The sequence below is a fragment of the Ceratotherium simum genome, chromosome 26 (assembly GCF_057802395.1).
Source record: "Ceratotherium simum simum isolate JZ-2026a chromosome 26, ASM5780239v1, whole genome shotgun sequence".
In the NCBI taxonomy this organism is placed as follows: domain Eukaryota; kingdom Metazoa; phylum Chordata; class Mammalia; order Perissodactyla; family Rhinocerotidae; genus Ceratotherium; species Ceratotherium simum.
In genome coordinates this window covers 26,910,385-26,929,998 of record NC_141925.1, presented here as the reverse complement: position 1 = coordinate 26,929,998, position 19,614 = coordinate 26,910,385, and the positions used below count along the sequence as shown (strand labels likewise).

Genomic DNA, 19,614 nt, shown 5'->3' with positions numbered 1-19,614 from the left:
ACCACTTATTGACCATGGTTTTGTATTGAACATGGATTTCCCATGGATTTGCAATGCCATCTCTCACATATACCAAGCTCCCACATATATGTGGGTTTGTTGCTAGGCTCTTATTTGTATTCCATCGCTATACCTGTCTCTCCCTACCTCAGTACCATACTGTTTTAAATCTTGCTATCTACAACAAGAAGTCTACCATTTTACTTTTATTCAAAATTGTCTTGGCTATTCTAAGTCCTTTACTCCACCATATGAATTTAGGTTCCGATTGTAAAGTTCCCAGAAAAATCTTGTTGGGATTTAAACTGGAATTGCACCAAATATACTATTAATTTGGGAAAGAAATGACATCTTTACAATATTGTGTTTCCTAATCTGTGAAGATGGTATCTCTCTCCACTTAATTAGGTCCACTTTTCTTTTTCAATAAGTTTTTTAAACTTTCTGTTACGTATCTTGTTAGATTGATTCAAAGAAATACTAACCTATGCAGCTATCACTGATAGTATCTTCAAAAAAGTACATTTTCTATTGTTGTGAGTTTACACAAAAGCAACAGACTTTTATATATTGATCTTGATTTCAGACAGTTTGCTGAAATCTTTTAAATTCTAATTATCCTGTCTCTAGCTTCTCTTGGATTTTGTGTAGGCAGTCACACTGCAAGCAATAACAGTGTTTCTTCCTTTCCAGCTCTTACTTAAGTTTTTTTTTTATTTTTCTTACTACTTTGACTAGAACCTTCAGTGAAATGATGTATCTAAGTGGCAATAGTAGAAATCCTTGCCTCATCCCTGGGCTTTAAAGAAAATGCTTCTAATGCTTCACTATTAAATAGAGCATAAGATGAAGGTTTCTGAAAGAAATCTCTCAACAGGTTAAGGAAGTACCCTTCTATTTCAAGTTTGCAAAGAGACTTTAATCATAAATAAAGTTACATCTTAATGGATGCTTTATCTGCAACGTCTGAACAACGAATGTTTTCTCCTTTAATCTGTTAACATGAACTATGTTAATTGATTTTTTATCTTGACTCATATTTACATTCCTTGGACAAACTTAACATGATGATTTTTTAAAACTACATTGCTGATTTATGTTTGCTAAATTTTATTTGAATTTCCATGTCTATTCATAAATGAGATAAGAAAATTATAGGCCATTATCATACTCTCCTTGACTGTACAACTCCTTGACTCATCCTATTACCATAAAATTAATTGTGTTCACTCATCTATTTTCTAGAACAATGTGTATAAGATATTTGCTTCTATTTCTTGGAAGCTTAATAGACCTTGAACATAAAACTGTCTGGATCCATCAAGTTTTTGTTTGGTTTTGTATTTTGGTGAGTTGTCTTAACTACTTATTCATGTTTTTAATGACTATAAGTCTATATTTTCTATTTCTATTGAGTCAATTTTGATAAGATATGTTATTCTAGGAAATGGCCCATTTTATATTGGTTTTTAAGATTTCTGGCATAGTATTATTTTGTGATTTGTTAAATTTGTAACTTACTTGTAGTTATGTTCTTTTTCATTACAAATGTTTTTGCGTTTGCCCTCTCTACTCTCTTTTTAACCAATCTTACCAGACCAGTATTGTATTTGTATTTTCAAAGAACCAGTATTCGGTTTTGCAGATTACATCTAGATAATTTCTTTGTTTTCTATTTCAGTAATTTCTACATATATTTTTTATTATTTTTATCCATCTGCTTTCTTTGGGTTTACTCAGTTCAGTTTTTCTAACTTCTTCAGTTGGAATATTATCTCAGATATTTTATTCTTCCTTTCTAATGTAAGCATTTCAGAATTAAATTTCCCTCAATATACTCCTTTAGCTGCATTACTTGTCATCACCACTACCACCAACCTAATCCATCAGCAAATCTTGTTGATTTTCTTTCAAAAATACATCTCAGATCCACCCACCTGGCCCTATCTTCTTGTTAAGGTGACAGACTGATCACTGTATCAGCCCTCCACATATCTCTACAGCCCTAAGACCGCTATATCCAAGTGCCCACTGAATATCTCTATACCTATATGTTCCACAACACGTCCAAAACCAAACTCATCTGCTTTCCTGCTCAATCTGATTCTTTCTCCTGTATTCCCCATTTAATTTAGAACTTTGGAAAACATCCTAGACTACTTCTGCCTTACTCCTCACATCAAAGCAATTACTAAGTGCTAAAGATTCTATTTCTTTAACATCTCTTACTTCTTCCTCTTCCTTTCCATAATCCTCTTAACTCCCCTTAGTTCAGGCTCTCATTATTTTTTTCTGTGACTATCACTAAGAGTCTCAACTGGATCTTCCTGTTACCAAATAATCCATCCTCCACGTGCTGTCAGAGTGATTTTTCCAAATGCAAATCTAATCACGTTACTGTTTAAATCTCTCAGAGCTCCAAATGACCAAGGTATAAAGTCCAAGCTCCTGAGAATGGCAGTCCACCATGAGCCAGGTCTTATCTACTTCTCAATGGTTTGACTAACTGCTTGCAATTCCCAGAACATATTAGACAATATGAGAGCTTCAAGCTTTCCAGTCCAGTGATCCTCTTGACCTTCATGAGCCACATCCAACTACTTCAGCCCACTCTGTCAAGACTCGGCTCAACGGTTACGTTCTCTATGAAACGTTTCCCAGCCCCTCCCCACCAGCCTCTCAGGGAGAAGTGACCACTTTCACTTTTAAGCGCCCACTATACTCTGCAAATTTCTTACACAGAGACTGAAACAATTTATTGCAGTTGCCTGTGTATATGTCTATCTTCCCAACCAAGCTGTAAGCCTCTTAAGGGCAGACAGAACGTCTTACGTGCCTCTGCATAAGCAATATCTAGACACAATATAGGTGATTTAAAAACGCAAATTCATTAAATGAATGAATCAAATGAATCCAGACTTAAAACATAAACTAAAAAATAACCTAGAAAGTGATTATACCAAGATTACAGGATACAAGGCTAATATATAAAAGTCAATTGCCTTCCTATATACCAGCAAGGAACAAGCTGAATCTGAAATTAAAAACACAATACCATTTATATTAGCACCTCCAAAAATGAATACCTAGGTATAAATCTAACAAGTAATGTACAAGGATCTGTATGAGGAAAACTACAAAACCCTCATGAACAAAATCAAAGAACTAAATAAACAGAGAGATATTCCATGTTCATGGATAGAAAGACAATATGTCGAGATGTCAGTTCCTCTCAACTTGACCTACAGATTCAACACAATCCCAATCAAAATCCCAGCAAGTTATTTTGTGGATATCAACAAACTTATTCTAAAGTTTATATAGAGAGATGAAAGAACTAGAATAGACAATACTGAAGAAGAACAACAAAGGTGGAGGACTGACTCTATTCGACTTCAAGACTTACTATAAAGCTCCAATAATCATGACACTGTGGTATTGGCAAAAAAATAGATAAACAGATCAATGGAACAGAACAGAGAGCCCAGAAATAGACCCACCTAAATACAGTCAACTGATCTTCAACAAAAGAGCAAAGGCAATAAAATCAAGCAAAGACAAGTCTTTTCAACAAATGGTGCGGGAACTACTGGACACCCACATACAAAAAAATGAATCTAGACACAGACCTTATACCCTTCACAAAAATGAACTCAAAATGGATCACATACTTGAATGTAAAATGCAAAACTATAAAACTCCTAGAAGATAATATAGGAGAAAACCTAGATGACCTTGAGCTTGGTGCTGACTTTTTAGATATAACACCAAAGGCATCATCCATGAAAGAAAGAACTGATAAGGTGGACTTCGTTAAAATTAAGAATTTCTACTCTATGAAAGACACTGTTAAGAGAACGAGAAGACAAGCACAGACTGGGAGAAAATATTTGCAAAAGACATATCTGATAAAGGACTGTTATCCAAAATATACAAAGAACTCTTAAAACGCAACGATAAGAAAACAAATGTCATATGTCTTCAGGAAACGCAAGTTAAAACAACAATGAGATAACACTACACACTTATTAGAATGGCCAAAGTCCAGACACTGACAATACCAAATAGTGGCAAGCATGTGGAGCAACAGGAACTCTCATTCATTACTGGTAGGATTGCAAAATGGTACAGCCACTTTGGAAGACAGTTTGGTGGTTTCTTACAAAACTAAACATAAATCTCTTACCATACAATACAGCAATTGCACTCCTTGCTATTTGCCCAAAGGAGTTTAAAGCTTACGTCCACAAAAAACCTGCACATAGATGTTTACAGCACCTTTATTCATAATTGTCACAATTTGGAAGCAACCAAGATACCTTTCAGTAGATGAATGGATACACTGGCATATCCAGACAATGAAATATCATTCAGCACTAAAAACAAACAAGCTATCAAGCCATGAAAAGGCAGGGGGGGACTTTAAATGCATATTACTAACTGAAAGATATCAATCCGAAAAGGCTACCTGCTGTATGATTCCAACTATGTGACATTCTAGAAAAGGCAAAACCATGAAGACAAAAAGATCAGTGGTTGCCAGAGTTTGCAACAGGGAGGGAGGGATGAACAGGCAGAACACAGAGGATTTTTAGATCAGTGAAAACAATCTGCATGATACTATAATGGTAAATACATGTCATTATACATTTGTCCAAACTCCCAGAATATAGAACACCAAGAGTGAACCCTGATGTAAACTATGAACTTTGGGTGATAATGAGGTGTCAGTATAGGTTCATGAACTGTAACAAATGTATCACCCTACTGGGGGACGTTGACAATGGGGGAAGCTATGCATGCGTGGAGGCAGAGTGTTATATGGGAAACCTCTGGATGTTCCCCTCAATTTTGCTGTGACTCTAAAACTGTTTTAAAAAAACTAAATTTTTTTTTAAAAAGTACAAATCTAGACATGACACTAGTTAAGATTATATAATTTTATTTACTTATTTATTTTCCCCCCAAAGCCCCAGTAGATAGTTGTATGTCATAGTTGCACATTCTTCTAGTTGCTGTATGTGGGACGCAGCCTCAGCACAGCCGGACAAGTGGTGCGTTCGTGCGCGCCCGGGATCCAAACCCGGGCCGCCAGCAGCAGAGCGCTCGCACCCAACCACTAAGCCACGGGGCCGGCCCTAGTTAAGATTAATAAATGGATTCAGAAACAAAAATATCAACAATAAATTAGAGCTCCATTTATTGAGAAAGAGAACATAATCTGAATTGTATATAAAAATAAATGGGGGGGCCGGCCCGGTGGCCTAGCGGTTAAGCTTGTGTGCTCCACTTTGAGAGCCCGGGGTTCACAGGTTCAGATCCCGGGCACAGACCTACGCACCACTTATCAAGCCATGCTGTGGTGGCATCCCATATAAAGTAGAGGAAGATGGGCACAGATGTTAGCCCAGGGCCAATCTTCCTCACCAAAAAGAGGAGGATTGGCATCAGATGCTAGCTCAGGGCTAATCTTCATCAATCAATCAATCAATAGGAACTATTCACCACCTGGAACTACAACTATGAAATATCTAGAAAAATAGAAAAATCTGAATTAAATTCACTTCTATAGAAAACTAACAGTCACTAAAACCATGTAACACCAAAATTTAAACACTTATATATACACATATATCTCAACATAAATACACACAAATTAGCAAACAATGTTAACATAAGCCAGTTTAATTAGAGAAAGTTCCAGAGGAGGCCAATTGTATTCACTTAAAAAGGGAAAGCGTTTTTGATTTTTGAATAAAACTATTAAAAGTCCAAATATTTCACAAACTTAAAATTCCTTTTCACCATTCACAAGTGTTTTCAAACATGAATTTAACAAAGGCTAAACAAATTTATTTCCTCTGCAAAGAAAAACAAGAAAATTTCTGTAATCTTCACAATAGTAAACGTCACTTTTAAATAAAGAATAAATTAAGCTCTGTATGAGAAGAAAAGTGGATAGAAAAAAAGCACACTATTCAACCCCCCCCCATTAAATTCATCCCAACTCCAATTAGAGACTTTCCCCAGGATAAAGAAATGACCAGGGCTGTGAAGCTGCCTCTCTGGAAAGTCTAGGGATTTAAGGTACAGAGAACACGGTGAAAAGGTAATTTCACAAGCATGTGACAACCTGTGATTAAAGTCCATCAACACAGTACCTAGAGCTCTGAGACTAGTTCAATGACAACACTAAACATCAAGTAGCAATTTAAGTAAGCAAAAGCATTACTAAGATTATCTCAGAGTTACCACAAGCAGCCCTCAAGTTAGCAGAAACACAAGTTGGTTAAAAGGGGAGGGAGAAGGTTGTTACAAACTTTTTAGAGCCCAACTTGGTGACACATATCAATAGCATTAAAACCTAGCACACTCTTACCTCTGTGATTCTACTTCTAAGAACTTTACCTGAGGAAATATTCATTGCTGAAAACAAAGATTTAACTAACTAATAAGACAGTTATCCTAGGAGTGTCTAAAACAGTAAAAACCGGGCTGGCCGGGTGGTGTAGTGATTAAGTTCATGGGATCCACTTTGGCAGCCCAGGGTTCACCAGTTAAAATCCTGGGCGCAGACCTACACACTGCTCATCAAGCCATGCTGTGGCGGCATCCCACATACAAAAAAATAGAGGAAGATTGGCACAGATGTTAGCTCAGTGACAATCTTCCTCACACACACACACACACACACACAAACAGTAAAAACTGGAAAACTAGATATCCAACAATAGCAAGGAAATGGTGAAAGTATGGTATGTCCCCAGTAAGAACACAATGTAGCCATTAAAAACACAGGATCTACTCCCAACAAACAAAAGTCTAGAACTAGATGGGTTCACTGATGAATTCTACCAAACATTCAATAATTTAATACCTATCTTTCTCAAACTCTTCCAAAAAACTTAACAGGAGAGAATGTTTCAAATACATTTTATGAGGCTGATATTACCCTGATACCAAAACCAGACAAGACAATCACAAAAAAAAATTACACGCCAATATCCTTGATGAACCTTGATGCAAAAATCCCCTGCAAAACATTAGCAAACCAAATTCAACTATACATTAAAAAGATCATACACCACAATCAAGTAGAGTTTATTCCACGGATGCAAGGATGGTTCAACATCTGCAAATCAATCAATGTGATACACCCCACGTTAACAAAATGAAGTCTAAGAATCATATGATAATCTCAAGAGATGCAGAAAAAGCATTTGATAAAATTCAATATCCATTTATGATAAAAAGCTCTCAACAAAGCAGGTATAGAGGGAATGTACCTCAACATAATAAAGACTACATATGACAAACCTGCAGCTAACATCATACTCAATGGGGAAAAGCTGAAAGCTCTTCCTCTAAGATCAGGAACAAGACAAGGATACCCACTCTCACCACTTTTATTCAACATAGTATTGGAAGTCTAGCCATAGCAATTAGGCAAGGCAAAGAAATAAAAGGCATCCAGATCAGAAAAGAAGAAGTAAAACTGTCACTATTTATAGATGACGTGATCTTATCTACAGAAAACCCTAAAGACTCCACCAAAAAACTATTAGAACCAATAAATGAATTCGGTAAAGTCAAAGGATACAAAATCAACACACAAAAATCAATAATGTTTCCGTACACCAATCAGAAAGAGAAATTAAGAAAACAATCCCAGAGTGATGTCATCATCATGGCAGCATGAGAGGATACCTTTATCTCTTCCCTTCAATCTACAGCAACTAAAACATCCATAACCCAACAAAGGCTACAATGCTCAACACACCAAGACACCGGAGAGATCCAAACATCGGTACATACAAAGGTAGGTGGATTGGAGAACAAAGAGGAGGCTAAATGGGGGAACAGTAAAGGCAGTGCCTGGGATCCTGAATCCTTGGCCACAGCACCTGAGCCAGCCACCTCTAGCCTCAGAGAACCCAGTGGGCAGCAGCAAAGGCATGTGTGCAACTCTGGCCAGCCAGCCTCAGTGGCATCTGCAGCCCTGGGGAGCGGAACAGCAGCAGAGCCACGTGATCCCGGGCCTCCAGCCATGGCTCACAGCCTGGTAGCAGCAGCAGAGGCACACCAGAACTTCAACATCCCAGCCACAGCAGTGCCTGTGACCACAAAGTAACAAGCAACAGCAGAGGTGATGCCCTGTGAACCCGACTCCCTCCCCACCCTTCTTCTCCCTACCACGGCAGCACAGCTTCCAACCCCGGTGATCCCAGATGCAGTGGATGCGTCAGCCATCTCTGTACCCCCAGCAGTGAAGCCAAGCCGGCAACCGCAGTGACACTGGCAACAGTAAGGCATCAGTGACCCCCAGAAGCACACAGAGTGATGACAAGAATACCAATGACATCCCAAATAGAAGCAGTGGAAGTTAAAATGTGGAGATCCCCAAATATAGCCAGAGAAAGCTCAGGTAAGAGAAACCAAAAACTAGCACTATAGAGCCACCTACTGAAACACAAAAGAAAGGTCTCTAATCTCTAAATAGTTGAGAAGTTGGAATCAAAACAAAGCTATACCTAAAGAAAAAAAGTGTTTGCTACAACAAATGCACGAGCAGAGGACTAACTTAGCAAGCATCACAAAAAGCCACAGTTACACAGTATCACAAAAACAAAAAAACAATTCTCCAGGAACCAAAAATAAAGTCATAAAAGACTGTGATCTAATTGATAAATAATTCAAAATACCTATCATGAAGACAATCAACGAGCTACAAGAAAGGCAGTTCGATGAGCTCAGAAATAAAATCAGTGAACAGAAGGAATACTTTAGCAAAAAGACTGACACTCTAAAAAAGAACCAAACAGAAAATCTGGAGCTAAAGAACTCAATAAATGAGATGAAAAATGCATTAGAAAGCAGTGAAATACAGAAGGCCACAGGGAAGAGAGAATTACCAAGCTCAAAGACAGAAACCTAGAAATGATGCAGGTAGAAGAGGAGAGAAAACTAAGATTTTTTAAAAATATAAAAATTCTATGAGAATTATCTGACTCCATTAGAAAAGGCAACATAAGGATAATGAGTATCCCAGAAGAAGGGAGAGAAAAAGGAGCAGAGAGTTTACTTAAAGAAATTGTAGCTGAAAATTCCCCAAACCTGGGGAAGGAACTGGACATACAAATTCTTGAAGTTAACAGAACACTCAATTATCTCAATGCCAAAATATTTTCTCCAAGACACATGATAATAAAACCGTTAAAAGTCAATGACAAAGAGATTATTAAAGGAATCTGGGGCGGGGGGGGGACTATAACCTACAAGGGACACCACATTAGGCTATAAGCAGATTTCTCAGCAGAAAACTCTACAGGCCAGGAGAGAGTGGAATGATATATTCAAATACTGAAAGATAAAAACTGTCAGTCAAGAATACTCTATCCAGCAAAGTTATCTTTCAAACATGAAGGAGAAATAAAGGTTTTCCCAGACAAACAAAAGCTGGGGGAGTTCATCACCACTAGACCTGCCTTACAAGAAATGTTGAAAGGAGTTCTCCTACCTGACAGAAAAAGGCAAAGTTGTACCAAGTTTTGAGCAAGGTGATAAACAGAATCAGAAAACCGCAACTCTATATCATCAGAATAGGTTAGTAAACACATAACATAAAGGATAAAAGAAAAGGAGACAATAAAAATAACCATTTCAATTTGGTAACAAACACAATACAAAAATGGATAATTTGTGACAACAAAAAAAGAAGGGGAAGAGAAAAAGGATGAAACCCGCATAGGAAAACGAAGATAAGATGCTATCAGCAGAAAAAGGACTATCTCATCTATGACCTTTTATACAAACCTCATAGGAACCACAAAACAAAAATTCAGAGCAGAGTCACGAAACATAAAAAAAGAGGAAACTGAGAAATATATCACAGAAAACCACCAAACCAAAATGGCAGATAGAAACACAAGGAAAAAGAAATAATGGAAACATAGAGCAAAGAGAAAAAAGATAAAATGGCAGTATTAAGTCCTCATATATCAATAACCACTCTAAATGTAAATTAGGATAAAATTATAATTCATTGTGAATTTGATTGAATTCACCAATCAAAAGACAGAGAGGCTGGATGGATTAAAAAACAAGACCCAGGGCCGGTCCCGTGGCTTAGCGGTTAAGTGCGCGTGCTCCGCTACTGGCGGCCCGGGTTCGGATCTCAGGCGCGCACCGCTGCACCGCTTCTCCAGCCATGCTGAGGCTGCGTCCCACGTACAGCAACTAGAAGAATGTACAACTATGACATACAACTATCTACTGGGGCTTTGGAGGGAAAAAAAGGAGGAGGATTGGCAATAGATGTTAGCTCAGAGCCGGTCTTCCTCAGCAAAAAGAGGAGGATTAGCCCAGATGTTAGCTCAGGGCTGATCTTCCCCACAAAAAAAAAAAAAAAAAAAAAAACAAGACCCGGGGCCAGCCTGGTGGCAGGCATATCGGTTAAGTGTGCATGCTCAGCTGCGGCAGCCCAGGGCTTGCAGGTTTGGATCCTGGGCATGCGCCGACACACTGCTTGTCAAGCCATGCTGTGGTGGCATCCCATATAAAGTAGAGAAAGATGGGCATGGATGTTAGCCCAGGACCAGTCTTCCTCAGCAAAAAGAGGAGGATTGGTAACAGATGTTAGCTCAGGGCTAATCTTCCTCACACACACACACACACACACACACACACACACACACAAAACACCCAACAATATGCTGCCTCCAGGAGACCCATCTTAGCTCTAAAGACAAACACAGGCTCAAAGTGAAGGGATGGAAACTGATACTCCCTTGGTTGCAAATGGCAACCAAAAGAAAGCTGATGTAACCAAACTTACAGCAGACAAAATAGACTTCAAGCCAAAAAAGATAACAAGAGACGAAGATGAACATTATATAATGATAAAGGGGTAAATCTATCAAGAAAACATAATATTTATTAATATATATGCACCTAAAGTAGGATCAACAAAGTATACAGAGCAACTATTAACCAACCTACAGGGAGAAATTGACAGCACCACAATAATAGTAGGGGTCTTTATTACCCCTATTTACATCAACAGATAAATCATGCAGACAAAAAGTCAACATGGAAACACTGGCCTTAAATGAAACACTGGACCAGAAGGACTTAGATATATATAGAACATTCCACCCACAAGCTGCAGAATACACTTTCTTCTGAAGTGCACATGGAACACTCTCAAAAATAGACCGGAAACAAAACAAATCTCAATAAACTTAAAAAGATTAAAATTATATCAAGCATCTTTTCCAACCACAACAGTATGAAACAAATCAACTACAAGAAGAAAGCTGGAAAAGTCACAAATATGTGGAGACTAAACAACATTCTACTGAACGACTATTGGATCAACGAAGAAATCAAAGGAGAAATCAAAAAATACGTGGAGACACATGAAAATGAAAACACAAGACAGAAGCTTATAGAAATACAGGCCTACCTCAAGAAACAAGAAAAATCTCAAACAATCTGATATTACATCTAAAGGAACTAGAAAAAGAAGGACAAAGCCCAAAGTCAGTAGAAGGAAGGAAATAATAATAATAAAAAAATAGAGCTGGGCTGCCCGGGTGGCTTAGCAGTTAAGTTCGTGCATTCCACTTCAGCGGCCTGGGGTTCGCCAGTTCAGATCCTGGGTGCGGACCCACTCACCGCTCATCAAGCCATGCTGAGGCAGGGTCCCATATAGAAGAGCTACAACTCTACACCTATGATCATTTTGTAACCTATGATAAAAAACTATGTCCTGGGGCTTTGGGGAGAAAAAAGGAAAAGAGGAAGATTGTCAACAGATGTTAGCGCAGGGCCAATCTCCATCAAAAAAAAAACCAGAGCAGAAATAAACAAAATAGAGACTAAAAGGGTAACAGAAAAGATCAATGAAACTAAGAGCTAGCTCTTTGAAAAGATAAACAAAATTGACAAACCTTTAGCTAGACTCACTAAGACAAAAAGAAATAAGGCTCAAATAAATAAAATCAGGAATGAAAGAGGAGAAATTACAGTGGATACCACAGAAATACAAAAAAGAAGAGAATACTATGAAAAGCCATATGCCAACAAATTGGATAACCTAAGAAATGGATAAATTCTTAGAATCATACAACCTTCCAAATCTGAATCAAGAAGAAAGAGAGAATCTGAACAGACTCATCATTAGTAAGGAGATTGAAACAATAATCAAAAACCTCCCCAAAAACAAAAGTCTGGGACCAGACGGCGCTCTGGTGAATTTTACCAAACATTCAAAGAAGATTTAATACCTATCCTTCTCAAACTCTTCCAAAAAATTGAGGAGGAAAGGACACTTCCTAACTCACTTTATGAGACCAACATTACCCTGAGACCAAAACCAGGTAAGGACACCACAAAGAAACAAAGAATCCTAAAATTTATATGGAATAACAAGACCCTGAATAGCCTAAGCAATCCTGAGAAAAAAGAAACAAAGCTGGAGGTATCACATGCCCAGATTTCAAAGTATACTACACAAAGCAATAGTAATCAAAATAGCATGGTACTGGCAGAAAAACAGACACACAGATCAATGGAACAGAACTGAGAGCCTAGAAATAAACCCACGCATTTACGGACAGCGATTTTTCAACAAAGAAGCCTAGAACATACAATGGAGAAAGGAAAGTCTTTTCATACATGGTGTTGGGAAAACTGGAGAGCCACATGAAAAAGAATTAAAGTAAACCACTATCTTACACCATACACAAAAATTAACTAAAAAATGGATCAAAGACTTGAATATACGACCTGAAACCATAAAATTCCTAGAAGAAAACATGGGCAGTAGCCTCCTTGACTTGGTCTTAATGATGTTTTTGTGGATCTGACTCCAAAGTCAAAGGAAACAAAAACAAAAATAAACAAATGGGACTACATCAAACTAAAAAGCTTCTGCACACTGAAGGAAACAGGCATCAAAACAAAAAAGGCAACCTAGTGAATGAGAGAACATATTTGCAAGTCATATATCCAATAAGGGGTTAATATCCAAAATATATTAAAAGAACTCATATAACTCAACAACAACAAAATAACCAAACAGCTCGATTAAAAAGTGGGCAGAGGATGTGAACAGACATTTTTCCAAAGAGGACATACAGATGGCCAACAGGCACATAAAAAGATGTTCAATATCACTAATTATTAGGGAAATGCAAATTAAAATCACAATGAGATATCACTTCAGACCTGTTAGTATGGCCATCATCAAAAAGATAAATAACAAGTGTTGGAGAGGACGTGAAGAAAACGGAACCCTCAGACACTGTTGTTGGGAATGTAAATTGGTGCAGACATTGTGGAAAACAGCACGGAAATTTCTCAAAAAATTAAAAATAGAACTACCATATGATCTAGCTATTCCACATCTGGGTAATTATCTGAAGAATACGAAAACGCTAATTTGAAAAGATATATGCACCCCTACGTTCAATGCACCATTATTTATAATAGCCGAGATACAGAAATAACCTAAGTTGTGCATTGATGAATGACTGAATAAAGAAGATGTGGTAAACATACACAATGGAATACTACTCAGCCATAAAAATGAATGAAATCTTGCCATTTGCAACAACATGGATGGACCTTGAGGGTATTATGCTAAGTGAAATAAGGCAGAAGGAGAAAGACAAATACTGTATAATTTCACTCATATGTGGAATCTAAAACAAACAAAAAAACAAAACAAAAACAAACTCATACATACAGAGAACAGACTGGTGGCTACCAGAGAGGAGCGGGGTTAGGAGGTGAGCGAAATGGTTGTGAAGGGGATCAATTATAGGGTGATGGATGATATCTGGACTTTTGGACGTTATCACTTTGTAATGTATACAGATGTCAAATTATAACACTGTACACCTGAAACATATATAATAAAAAAAAGGATCTAAAATAACATACACAGAATAAGGCTATTTCAGACTTTTTAAGTATGAAAGAGTGTGTCTGCATACTCAAGCAGCCACATGGGAAAAAAAAGACAACATACACTCAAATGTAAACAGTGGTGGTTATCTCTAGCTTGTGAGATTACACATATCTTTGTTTTTTGTTTTTCTTTTTTTTTAAATTTCCATCATGAATATGTATTTCCTTTGTAATAATCTCTCACAATAAAATTTATAAATATAAATAATCTCCATTTCATTTGATCCTGCAAGTCTCATGGCCAAAGTAAAACTTCATTAAATCTTATTTCCATTCATTGTCTTCATTAATAAAGGCAATAAATAGGAAAAAACAGAATTTAAGAGAGATTTCTTAAAGCAACCCAGAAAAAAAAAAAAAATAGAAAACAGGATGATCTGCTAAGACGGGGATGGTCCTGGCGCTAAAGAAAGGCAAAGCTTAACTTGCACTGATTTGTAGTTACAGGGATCTGTGAGAAACCAAGAATAAAATGAGATAGAGCAATTTATTTATTTTATTTTATTAATTAATTAATTTATTTATTTAATTTGCTGAGGAAGGTTCGCCCTGAGCTAACATCTGTGCCAATCTTCCTCTATTTTGCGAGTGGGTCACCACCACAGCATGGCCGCCAACGAGTGGTGCAGGTCCATGCCTGGGAACCAAACCCAGGCCGCCAAAGCGGAACAGTCCAAACTTAACCGCAAGGCCACGGGGCCGGCCCCAGAAAGAGCATTTAGACTAGGCTCCTCCAGACAACCCGGTACTGCATGTTCTTGGGGCAGGTGGTACACAGAGATTCTCCAGAGGGAGCATGGGACCCTCCATTAGGGCAGAGGTTAGGAGGCCAGTGGAGGACATGACCATGAGCCAAAAGGGTGCCTAGGATGGTGAGGTGCCCGGCAAGGCACGAGAGAAGAGATTCAAGAAGGAAGAGGTATCGGCCAAATGTTGCTGAGAAGTGAATAAGTATTTTTTGTTTGTTTGTTTGTTTCTTTGTTGTGGTTTTGGTTTTTTTTTTTGGTGAGGAAGACTTGCCCTGAGCTAACATCCGATGCTAATCCTCCTCTTTTTGCTGAGGGAGACTGGCCCTGGACTAACATCCATGTCCATCTTCCTCCACTTTATATGGGACGCCACCACAGCATGGCTTGACAAGCAGTGCGTCGGTGCGCGCCCAGGATCCGAACCTACAAACCCTGGGCTGCCGAAGCGCAGCACGCGCACTTAACCACTATACCACCAGGCCAGCCCCTGAACAAGTATTACGAGTAAGAAAAGAAAGACCTCTGAGCTTCTCTGTGCTTTAAAAAGTATGCAGGTGAAATTGAGCTTCCACAATCCTCTACCTGGCAAGCTCACTGGCAACCTCTGAAACCATACTCTGGCAGGGGAGAAATCAAATGGTAAGGAGATAAGGATAGGATGAGGAGACTGAGGCAATAGGTGAACACCACAAGATCAAACACAGGGGACAAGAGACAGTGGGGTCAAAAGAAGTGAGGAAACACACTTGTAAGCAGAGAAAGGAGCCAGTAAAAGAGGAGGGTCTCCCAAGGGACCAGTGAGGGCAGAAATATGTAATTTTGCAAATCAATTATAATATTTTATTAGAAAGGAAGTAAATTAACATTCATTATGCCAGATACATGAGTCCTTTCACAGCAATTCTCTCTCTCTCCAAAGCCCACGTTCTTTATACCACATGGCTACTTGTCCAAGTTTAAAACTAGAATCTTTGGACAAGACAGGGATTCCATATTCCCAGATAATACCTCCTAAATAGTTCCTAACTTATTTTCATTTAAGATACACTAAACCACTACCTGGGACCCAGACCAAAAAGTTCACTTCACATGAACAAAATCACCATTCATCTTAAGCTAGATTTTTGACCTTAGGCTGAATGGAAGATTCCTTAAAGCTCTCCTATAAAGTCATGCCCTTTTCAAAGTTTTGAGGAGACTAAGAGTTGGGGGGCTGTGGGGGGAATGCCACAGGGAGCATGAGAGAGAGGGGAGGATGAGAGCAAGCCTGCTCTACATGCCCACCTCAGGAAACACACTGGTCTTGTGCTGAGACAGAATGGCCGGAACTCACCTTGATGTGAGAGAGGCCCATTTTGAACGTAAAAATTAAAGTAGCATTTCTCAAATATCCTGCAATGTTTGAGATATTCAAAGGGATTTAAGACCGGGGGTTGCAAACCCTGAGCCTAACAAAGAATATTAATGGATGCGGTGCCAGATTATCTAAGATTTAGCAGAGATGAGGACACGTGCTGGTATCAAAGAAACCCTGTGCAATCTCAAGTACCCAGCTACTCGGAGCACTGAGGAGACACCCCCATCCTTCCCCCACCATGAAGCAGTGAGTGTAGACACAACAGACCCTCAGAGAGGCAAATGAGTAGCAAGGAAGACAAAGGAAAACTTTAAGGTCTCCAGTAAGGTCTCAGATGCTAAAGCCAAAGTCTGAGTTTCAGCCCTTACCTCACCTCCATGCAGCATTTGACACTGAGGGTCACACCGTCTTCGGGCTTCCAGGATCTCCCCCTCCTGGCTTTCTCTTCACTTCTCTGGCCACCCCTTCCTTCTCACTCTTCTTCAAAAGTCAGTGTTCCCCCTGAGTTCTTGCTGGGCCTCTGCTGAAGGCGGACACGCTCATTCATAGCTTCCTGTCAGTTTTACATATCTCCTCACTCCAGATCCTCACATGCGCCCACTGGAGCTCTCTACTTAGATGACCACAAGCACCTTGAACCAACAAGGCTAAAACCTATCAGAAGGCGCCAAATGAGCTCCTCCTCATAATGAAAGAGAGCCATCTACCCAGTGACCCCTACCAGCCATTCTTGACTCTCTCACTCTCCTACAACCAAACAGTTACCAGTCCTGTCGTTCCCACATCTTAAATCTCTCTCACAAGCAGCTCTCACTCCATCCCCACTGACACCGCCTTCTTCAGCCTAAGTGCACTCCAAATGCAGCCTGCTCCTGCTGTCTCTCACGGCTATCACATTGTTTCTGCACTCCCGTCCCTGGGGCAGTGCCTGGCAGTGAGAAGTGGTTTAACAGTAACAGCTAACATTATCGCCAACTTTTTGTGAGAGAGGCGCACTGTTCTAAGAGTTCTGCACATATTTTATGATCCTCACGACATCCGTATTTTACAAACGAGGAAATTAAGGCACAAGCGAGTTAGCTAACTTGCCCAAGGTCATACACTAGTAAGTGAACCTAGATTCAACCAGTCAGCCTCCAGAGCCCAAGTATTAACCATTAAGCATTCTACTGCCTCCCAAAAATGTTATGAGTTTGAACAAAGAGTCAGTCCCATCAAATGAGATAAAAACGGAAAAGTATGCATACAATTTTGCAATTAAGACATTGATAGTGATATAAGCGAAACCCCTTTCATTAGGGTGATGTGAAGGCAGAAACCAGATTACAAAGGTCTAAGGAGAGAGTGAGAGGGTATCATTTTTAACAGCTACCACTTAAAATGTGCCCTGTGCCAGGCACCATGCCAAGTGCTTTACATACATTATTTTTTAATCCTCACAACACTGCTAGGTAGCTATTACTATCCTCATTTTACAGAAGAGGAAAATGAGTCGAAGAGGTTAAGTAATTTGTACAAGGTTTTACAGCAAATAAGTGGCAGAGACAGACTCTGACTTAATTCATCTGACCCCAAAAACTGTGCCATCAATCACAATACCAGGGTTGATAAGTAGGTTTCAAGTCAAATGCTAAGTTGAAAAAAAAAAAAATTCACATGCCACAGATATATAAAGTGTATTTTAGTCATTGACTTCAATAAAAGCACAATTAGGATCAATTTTTTTGAAGTTTAAAATGGTTAACTTATTTTCCATCTCTTTAGCAAGGCAACTCCTATCTCAGCACTCTCATCAATTAGAGAATAAAGAAAACATGAGTGGAATCTTCTGCCAATGGTTTCTTGTTTCTTAATCTAATACAAATTATAGCGCAGAAAAGACTTTCACAATAACTCAACAAGTTTAAATGATCAAAAGAGAAATTACAACAGAAAGCATCAAGTTTTAGTTGCTAAACATGCATTTTAGGCACCTTCAGTACTTGAATAAAGACAAAAAAGGAAAGAACACCATGGGCTGATATAATTACATGTCTGTAACCAGACTTATTTCCAAAATTCAGACTTAAGCTGTATTTCTACTCACTTATAATTAACGAATGCATTGCTCCATTTTCAAAGTCATGATGTAAAATCACGGTAACTTCCAACATGCCCCCTGTCTTTTTTAAAAAATAAATTCATCACAGTCCCGAAATTGAAGACAATTTCTCTCTTTGTTCTTTAGTTTTTTTAATTGCTGACATCTTAAAAAACAAATTAAAAGTATCCTCATATTAAAATTTAATGATTTGGGGTTAATTAACAGATATTTAAGAAAACAAATTATGAGCAATGACAAGATTAAATGAACACAAAAAGCTCAATATAAAATTATATTATTACATCCAAACTCAACGTAAAGACTGGGAGATGTTTTGAAAACAGCACTTTTAACCAAACAGCACAAAAGTCCAACTAGCAAATAGTACTTTGCAGACTATCATCACCAAAGGTTATCGTGTAGTCACCAAGACTACACTTAGCTATGTAATCATACACAGAAAGAGAGCTACAGACCTCTTATCAAATTTACTCCATCTGTATGTGTGGAAAGATAACTTAAGGATTTCCAAGTTATCAAAATAAATCCTAAGTGGAAATTCAATTTGCTAAAAACCCTATCTTTCCTTCATTTCCTGTTTTTCATTTTAATGGGAACATGGTAGTAAAAGAAAATTTACAATTTTAAAGGCCTCTTACATGGCAATTACATTCTGTGGGATGTTAATATTGGCAAAAACATCCCACAGATCTGCCATCCCCCGTACTATGACATGCTGTGTCCCCTGTCAGGACCACCCTTTTTCAGATGCTTGTCTATAACGAGAAGGAGATAGAGAAGTGGGTAGAGAGGGACGAAGAGTCAAAAAGCATTCAAAAGTTAAGATGGTGCAGTCCTAAGCATGTTTAAAGAAAGGCTAAGGTTAAAGCTAGTGAGGTCCTGAGACTAGTCACAATGTTCCAGAGCAATTACATGGCATCCTGTTTGAACCGCTTCAAAGGTTCTTCAACAATATTGGGTAAGAGAAACAAACAGCATCTCTGTGAAGTGAACTAGATGTCATCGAAAACACTCAGGAGATGGCTAAAGAGCTTGCCATTTATCACTTGGCTATAGCCAGAGAGGCAGAGAGAGTACTAGAGCTGTGCTCCTGCAAACTAAACAGAGACACTGAAACAACTTGCAGACACCACATTTAATTTCCTGATTGTTAATACCAGACAGAATTACAATCAGATTCTTCTTCAATGTCCTTAAAATAAGTTAAGCACTGCTTTACGTCACTGGCTGCTTAACAGAACAAGACAAACTCATCAAATGTAAACAATCCTTTGGAACCCAGAAATCTACCAGAAGCCAAACTGGGTAGCATATGCTTTTCTGTCTTAGCAAAGCACTGAACCCTTAATCGGCTGCCTCTGTCAATACTTCTAGGTACCTACTGCCCACCTACCTAGTCTGGGTGCCGTTCCACCAGCTGGCCCTAGCTT

At 38.6% G+C, this 19,614-nt stretch overlaps 1 protein-coding gene across 2 annotated transcripts in view; it reads right to left on the bottom strand.

Moving 5' to 3' along the window:
* The window catches only part of TMEM248 (transmembrane protein 248), a 36,604-nt gene that overhangs the window by 15,382 nt on the left and 1,608 nt on the right, over window positions 1-19,614 (bottom strand). Inside the window, exon 1 of one of the 2 annotated variants that reach the window (XM_087417405.1) lies at window positions 18,167-18,311. The exons of the other annotated variant lie outside the window; for it this stretch is intronic. The gene's annotated coding sequence lies outside the window, so the exon portion shown is untranslated. Of the gene's footprint in view, window positions 1-18,166; window positions 18,312-19,614 lie in introns of those variants that run through there. 2 annotated transcript variants of the gene reach the window in all.